Source organism: Manis pentadactyla, chromosome 12, assembly GCF_030020395.1.
Source record: "Manis pentadactyla isolate mManPen7 chromosome 12, mManPen7.hap1, whole genome shotgun sequence".
Classification (NCBI taxonomy): Eukaryota; Metazoa; Chordata; class Mammalia; order Pholidota; family Manidae; genus Manis; species Manis pentadactyla.
The window spans coordinates 3,422,921-3,430,751 of NC_080030.1; the positions used below are offsets into that span (position 1 = coordinate 3,422,921).

The 7,831-nt window shown below is 59.1% G+C and overlaps 1 long non-coding RNA gene across 1 annotated transcript; it reads left to right on the forward strand.

Annotated features, from left to right (window-relative positions):
- The first annotated feature begins 2,606 nt into the window (after window positions 1-2,606).
- On the forward strand, window positions 2,607-5,385 carry LOC130679996 (uncharacterized). Its single transcript, XR_008992987.1, has 3 exons — window positions 2,607-2,672; window positions 2,968-3,223; window positions 3,828-5,385. It is a non-coding gene; the product is annotated as an uncharacterized LOC130679996 (long non-coding RNA).
- The last annotated feature ends 2,446 nt before the right edge of the window (window positions 5,386-7,831 follow it).

A 7,831-nucleotide genomic window follows, 5' to 3' on the forward strand; every position in this document is an offset into this window, starting at 1 on the left:
AAGGGGCTCCAGCTCGGGGCATGAGACCACTCCTGGGATGTCCCAGGGGCTCATGGCACAGGGTCTGGTGGGGTCCAGTCCCGCCTCTGGCTCTGGCAGGCCCGGTGCCATTCCGGCAGGGTCTCCGGGCCCCACGCCTGAGGGCTCATGGGGCTCCAGCTTGGGGCCTAGCGCCGGGGCTGAGGCCACTGCTGGGACATCCTCCGGCTCCGCAGGGTCTGAAGCAGGTGACACCGGCTGTTGCTCCAGCTCAGGGGTCTCAGGGAGCTCCGGGATGGGCTCTAGCCTCGAAGACAGCCTTCTCCATGTCTCTGGACCCAGCTGCATCTGCCGTGGTGCTGGAGCAGGACACAGAGGAAGGGTCACCCCGGGCCTGATTCCCCACGCCTCACTGCCTGGAAGGGAAGCCCACCCTAGACGGTCCCCTGGCTGCAGCCCCTCACCTTTGATCTTGGCCACCGTGGGCCCCAAGTGCTCCTTCTGGCCCAAGTAGTGGAGGACTTGGCCCTGCAGGGTGCATGCAGGCTGGCTGCAGTGGAAGACGCTGGGCGCACTCTCGGGCTCCCAGGCAAGGCACCCATCCCATCCCATCCTGGGGCTGCGGGAAGGCCGGGGGTGGCAGACTGAGAAGCCTGGTCTTTCCAGCCGCTCTGCCCTCCCCTGCCTGTCCAGGCACCTGTCCCCACCTCCTTCCTGACCCTGCGTGTCTGTCCTGGGACCCCATCCTCTCCCATCCTCCCGAGTAGGAAGTCCCCAGTCGTCAGCCCGCCCTTCGGAATCCAAAGATGGGTGACCTGCTGGGCTCTGCTGGGCGCCCCCTGCCCCAAGCCCCAAACGCCTCCTCCGCCCATTCTGTGCACACGGGCAGTGCCCCCTCTGGTCCCAGTAGAAAACTCACGTTTTCAGTTCCTCCTGTGGGCCCTCGTCATGCCCCCCATCACATGAGGAGGCGGTGAGGGCATCGCCCATGACGCTCCCCGGCCATGACCTGCGGATGACGCCTGAAGTGACTGCCCGACCGACTCCCCCCGGGACGGGGTCCCAGTATTGTGTCTGCTTCCTTCACGCAGTTATGCTAAGTGTGCCCAGAGGACCTGCACCAAGTGGGTGCTGCACACCTATTGTTGCTGAAGGAAGTCCCCCCAGAACCTGTCCAGGTACCCCTCTGCTGCCCCCAGCGGCCCCTCATGTGAACTCAGTGAGGACGAGGACCGGGCCCAGCCACAGGGAATCGGGAGCCTCTGCTCCCAAGGCTGCTTTCCTTGTGCTTTTCCAAACTGAGGCCACTGATGGGTGAAGCCAAAGGCTTTTCATGAGGTGCAGAGAAGTAATAGCCCCGAAGTGGCCCAGCTTGGCCGGCAGTCCTTTCTGCAGCACCCAGTGCCTGGGGAGCCCCTCTAAGGCTCTTCCCGTGTTCCCCATGGACACCCTAACAGGCTGATCACCAGCCACCCTACCTGTCAGAGGAACACACCACGGCTCAGACACATGTGGGGACGCTCAAGACACACAGCAGGCCGTGGGCAGAGGCCCGACTGTGCCGAGGAGGGGGTGGGTGCTCACCAGGGGAGCCGCCGTCCCTTGGTCAGCTGCTCGGCTTCCTCGGGAGGGAGTTTGAGCTCAGGTGCGCTCGGGCTGGTGTGTGGAGCTGGTTGCACTCGTGCCGAGCGCTTTCTCCCCTTCCTCCTCACGCGTTTCTGGGGAGCCCTGCGCCTGGGGACCTCAGTCCCGTGGACAGTTGGCTCATGTTCAGGCTGAGGGGGGCAGCAGGGGTATAGTCAGTGGGAAACCCAGGTACCACCAGGACGAGGGAGGTTCGCAGCTCACCCGAGAGCCCCCAGCCCCCCGGGATGCGAGCAAGGAGAGGCACGGGGCGCCCCCGGGGACGAGGTTCCAGGCCCTCTGGAGTGGGCTGGTCGGCCACGCTCGTGGGGCAGCCCTGGGAGGGCCCTGGCAGGTTGCCAGGTTTGGAACGGGGTCCTGGGTGTAGCCAGCCTGCCCCAGGCCCAGGGAGATGGGGTAGGTGAGTCCATCCACCAGCTCCTCGTCGCTCCCCAGGGTGGAGCTCTGCAAAGCCGGCGCCTGGTAGCTGCGGAGGAGGCACCCGGGGCTGCGTGGACCTCCCCACAGGGGGCAGTGTGGGCCGCAAAGCCCGCCCCCGAGGTCAGGCGCACAGGGCCATCTGCCTAGACATCCAGTCCCTGGGGGAAGGAGAGGACACCCCCGGGCTCAGGACTAACATGCGGGTGGAAGTGCCTGGTCCCAACACTCACCTCCACGTCCTGAATGCTGCGACCAGAGCTGTGGCACTGACTCCCCCGCTAGGGGGCCACCACCTCACAACGTGCTGCCACCCAGGAACGGCCCCCCTCCTCCCCAGCCTCCAGTCCCACCCATGCCCCACGCCCACCGCACACACACAGGAAGGGCCGTGGGAAGATCAGCCTGGGATGGGTCACACTGTGGCCTGGCCCTGGAGTGGCCCGCTCTGGGCTGCCCTGTGTTACCTCGGGGCTCCTCGGGAGACACGGACAGAGGCGGTGGAGGAGGTCACTGAGCCCGCGCCCACAGCGAGCAGCAGGACTCTCCGTCTCGGCTTCCCTGACTCCCACGCCTTCAGAAGGCTCCGCACAACAAGACCGCATGTTGCTCTGTCGAGCGCCTCCGGTCAAGTGAGCAGGACCGGGGTCTGCGGCCAGGGTCTGGGTTCCGTCCGGGTCACAATTCAGGTTCTACTGGGCGTGTCTTCAGTGATATCACTTCTTCAAGGGTCCATTTCCTGGGCCCCTCCGTGCATTCAGACACGCCCACATGCCCCTCTGGGCTGCTGACCGCCCACCCTCCTGGCCTTTGCCCTGCACGACTACACAGTCTCCAGCAGAGCCCTCCCCTCGCTCTTTGGCAGTGTCACCAGGGTCCCAGCTCTGAGGAGACAAGAGCTGAGCTCAGGCCTCTTTTTCTTACCAGTTCCGTGTCCCGCTGCGGCCGCGGTACCTCCCAGGAGCAGCCCAACGCCCCAACCTGCACAGGCAGTGTCATGCCAGACGTTCCTCCCTAGGGACATCCCCAGGGATACATGGATGACCCCTCCAGCTCCTGGGGACTTGTGTCACGTGTGTCTGATGCACAGACTCAGAGATGGAGGAGTGCCAACCAGGCTTGGCACGGAGCGTGGAACAGCACGCAAGTCAGGCCGGGGTCCGGGCCTTGTGATCTTGGGCAGGTCAGTCCCCCGGTAGGCCGTTTTCAGGTGTGCACCTGGAAGGGGCAGCAATGAGAGGGGATCCAGGTGTTGCCATCTACTGGCATCCACCTTCCAAAGGTCCAGGCTGCTCTCAGACTAGGTGCTTTTCAGACCAATCAGTAAATGGGTCAGAGTAGCACACTGGAAATGAGGTCTGTGCTGCCTCTGAAATCCGAGGTGGTCTACCAGGCTGCTGTGCCGTTTGTGTGCGGGGGGTGGAGGAGGGTCCAGGTACAGCACCTCATTCATCACCTTAGGAGAGCTAGGCATACCCACACGATAGACTTCTAGAAACTTGTCGAAGACGAAAGGCCCCTGAATTTTTGTTGGATTTATTTCCCACCTTCTGACACGTGACTGCTCTATCAGTGTGCTTAGACAAGTTGTACTTCCTGATCACTGGGTCCAGTGGGCGTAGTGCCATCAGTGGGATGGGCCAGTGTGACGGCTTCTGGAAGGAAAAGGACAGGAAGGTTCCTTGTCACTAAGGGACAACCTAAGTCTGGAGATTTGATATGCCTCTGAGATAGTTTTCTCTCCTTGCCGGCTGAAAGCTAACTGCCCTGCTGGTCTTTACTCACAGGAAGAGAACAAAGAGCATTTTCCTGAGCAATACTTACACACTGGGTGCTTGGGGACCAAGTGATGAAGCCCCATGTGCAGCAGTAACTGCAATCTGAGACACTCCGATCACGGTGTCCATCATGCACTGTCATCTCCAAGATTCGTCCGTTTTCTGAGTAGGCCGAGTGAGTGACTTCAATAAGGGTTTGTGGAAATCACCACCCCCACGTCTTCCAAGGCCTTGGTGGGAACTCCAGTCTGTAACCTCTCCTGGAAGGCAGTACTGCTTTCAATATATACTTCGGAGGGAGTTCTAGAGACTTGTACTTGCCCTGCCACACAGCACGAACTCCTGGCCGGCACAGTCCCCCGTGGCTAGCAAGGAGGAAGCCGGGAGCTCTGCGTCCCTGACAGCTCGGCCCTGTGGCCTCTGACACTGAAGGAGCGGCACTGCGGGCACTTGGTCGGGGTGGGGGGGGTGCTGCTCCTGATACCAAGACCCGGTCCTCGTCCCTGAGGTCAAATCACAAAACACAATGACAAGGTTTTGAGGAAAGGAAAGGATAGTTTATTGACTTGCTAGCAAATGAGGGAGTGGCAGGCTCCTGCCTTAGGGAACCACCTTCCTCCTGACATGCAAGCGGTCAGGGCTTTTCAAGGGGAAATGGTAGGAGAGAGGCTGGGGTGCAGACACATGAAGTAGCAGCTTGCAGGGGCCCAAGCAGACATTCCTGCGCCAATTCACTAGCGTTTTGTTTTTCTTTTCTGCTCCTCCTCAGTCCCCTGGGACAGAATGCCTTTTGAGTCCCTTTTTTAGTGAACTTTACTGGCCTTAATTCTCTCTCATCCCGCTCATATCTATTTTTCTGCCGAACACTCCCAAGACTGACCAGCCTCTCTGTAAACATCCCATAGACGTGCTGACAGGCCCCTCAGGTCTACAGTGTGTGACACCCAGGCAAGAAGCCTGGCTATAATTTCCATTTTCTCCACACGATCCTGCTCCTTTCAACAAAAAGATGGAGGTCCTGGGTCAGCCCTTGGTCAACGTAGCTACTTGACCGGTGGTGGCAGCAAGAATTTCTTCTCTCCCTGAGGTTCCCTTAGCTGGAGTAAGAAACAGATTGACGTGAAACAGATTAACAGGAGAAAAAGTAACAAAATTTAGTTAAGTACATACAGGGAAGCCATAGACATCTGTTCCACAGACAGGGTGTGGGTAAAATTGCAATATTTGCAAAACTCTCTTGGCCTGGCTTTAGTGCATGTCCGCATCCACAGGGGTTTCCAAGGGGTGGAGAGAAGTAGTCCGTCTCCATCAGTGGGTGATTACGTGGGCGAGCGAGGGCTTCCCTGGACCAGAGAGCTTGGTGGGAGTATTGGCTGTCTTCTACTGCAGCAGGAGAGAGAGAGAGAGAGAGGGAGACGCAGGGCGACTGCTTGTGGGCAATAAACGGCTTTTGAACACTATTTCTCCCTTTGCCTGATTTCGCTTTCAAAGGTGTTTTGCCCTGGGATCTCCCCTCCCTGGAGTTACGCAGGGAGAATGAGGTCTGTGTGTCCTCCTGAACCACGGAGGAGGGGTGAGGGTCTGCAACTTCAAAGGGAAAGGGAAGTAATTCACGGGAATATAAAACAGGAAACGTCTGGTAAAATACTTGATGGGACACAGAAACAATGAGGGGGCAGAACGGGGAATTTTAACAGACTAAAATGATACCGGGGTTCTTGTTCCCAGAGTCAAAGACTGAACTTCGCAAACACTGATCGAGGTAGGAAAGAAAGCCAGGGAGGCTTTTATTTAGAGAGAAAGTGGGAGAAAAGAGCTCCTGGGGCATGCGGGGTGGGGTGGGGGGGACAAGACAGTCCACGGCCGCCTGCCCCTCCCGCCCGCTCACCGCGGGTGCCCCCCCTCGCCCAGCCCCTTCCCCGCCCCACCGTGACCACCTGCGGCTGCCGGGCCTCGTCCCCCACCCCCACACGCGTCCGGGGGCTGGGGGTGGCGGTGGGCACACCCGCCTTCAGCCTGGCATCCCCGCCCAGAGGCAGGGCCAACCCGCGGGCAGGCCGGCGGGTCCCCCACCCCGCAGGCAGGCCTTACGGAGGGTGCCCCTAAGCCCTGCGCTCCGATCGCCTCCACTCGCCCCCACCCGCCGGCCAGCGCTGGCCTTAGACACCCCCCCCCCCCGTTCTCGGGCCCGGGCTGCGCTCCCGGAGGCAGGGCTTTTCCCCTCCTGGCCACGGTAGGGAGGTAGGGCAGGCCCGGCCCCACAGGAGGGGACCACCGTCCCTGGGCCCCTGGGCGCGCCCGTCGTCCGAGGGTGGTGTCCGTGGCCTCGAGCCCCGCCCCCCACCCCGGGCACGGACCGGGCCGACCGCCCCAGGCCACGTGCGGCCCTGGGCACCCTGCTGCCGCGCGTCCCGCGCTGCTCTCCCGCAACAGCAGGTGCGCTCTGCAAGTGCCGGGGCGCCCGCGCCGAAGACACGCAGAGGTAGAGGGACCGGGCCGCGCGCTCACACCCATCTCCATACATAATGATGAAAGTATAAACTCACCAGGAAGATACACTAATGCACCTACTAAAAGCATCCCAAAATGCTAACAGAAAGAAAAGGAAAACTAATATAACTAAAGGGAAAGCACAGACAAGTCCATCAGTCTCCTTGGATATGTCAACACTTTTTTTTCTCAGTAACCGATAGGACAAGTAGATAAAAAAAACTCAGCAAAGATGCAGAAAAACTGAATGGTATCCACCAACTAGATCTAGTTGACACTAATAGAACATCCCACTCCACAACAGAATTTTCAGGAGCATATGACGTATTGATCACATAGATCACACAACTGAACTAAATTTCAAAGAATTGAAATCATACAAAATATGTTTGTTCTCTGACCGTAGTGCATTAAATTACAAATCAGTAATAGAAAGATATGTAGAAAATCCCCAATCCCTTGAAAATTAAATAACTTAATAAGAGGTGAGTTATTTACAATAGCCAAGAAACGGAAGCAACCTAAGTGTCCCTCAGTAGATGAATGGATAAAGAAGATGTGGTGCATATACACCATGGAATATTATTCAGCCATAGGAAGAAAACGAATCCTACCATTTGCTACAACATGGACGGAGCTAGAGGGTATTACGCTCAGTGAAATAAGCCAGGCGGAGAAAGACAAGCAGCAAATGATTTCACTCGTGTGGAGCATAAGAACAAAGCAAAAACTGAAGGAACAAAACAGCCGCAGACTCACAGAACCCAAGAATGGACTGACAGTTACCAAAGGGAAAGGGACTCTGGAGGGTGGGTGGGAAGGGAGGGAGGGACAAGGGGAGCGAGGGGCATCAGGATCAGCACACATAATGCAGGAGGGGCGCGGGGAGGGCGGTACAACACGGAGACGACAAGTAGTGAGTCTACAGCGTCTCACTACGAGGATCGTCAGTGACTGTAATGGGGTGTGTGGGGGGACTCGATAATGGAGGGAATCTAGTAACCACATTGTTGCTCATGTGATTGTGCACTAAGGACACCTAAATAAGTTAATTGATTAATTTAAAAAAAATAACGCGTGGGTCATCTCATGAAAAATCAGAAAGTATATCGAAGAAAATGACAGCCCGCGCCTGACGGCCCTCGCGGCCAATGAGCGCGCAGGTCGCGGGCAGGCCCGCCTCCGACTGACGGCACTCGTGGCCAATAAGCAAGGCGGCGCCGCGGAGCAGGCAGCCATTGGGCGAGCGCGCAGAACCAGTGAGTCCGGCGGCGGCTTAGTAGCTGCAGGCGCCGCCGCCGCCACATTCAAGAGTCGGGAGCCTCGCGAGCGCCGTAGGCAGAGGCAGCTCCCGCGGCTCCGTCCATGCTCCGGGCCGCCGTCCCGTCCGCGCAGCGGGCCCCGCGGAGACCACGTGAGGGTGGACCCGCGCTGTGCTCGGCTGCGCCTTCCTCCCGGCGGACCTGCGGCGGAGCGTCCCGAGCGGGCCCCGCTTCAGGGGTGAAGGCGACAGCGACGGCTCT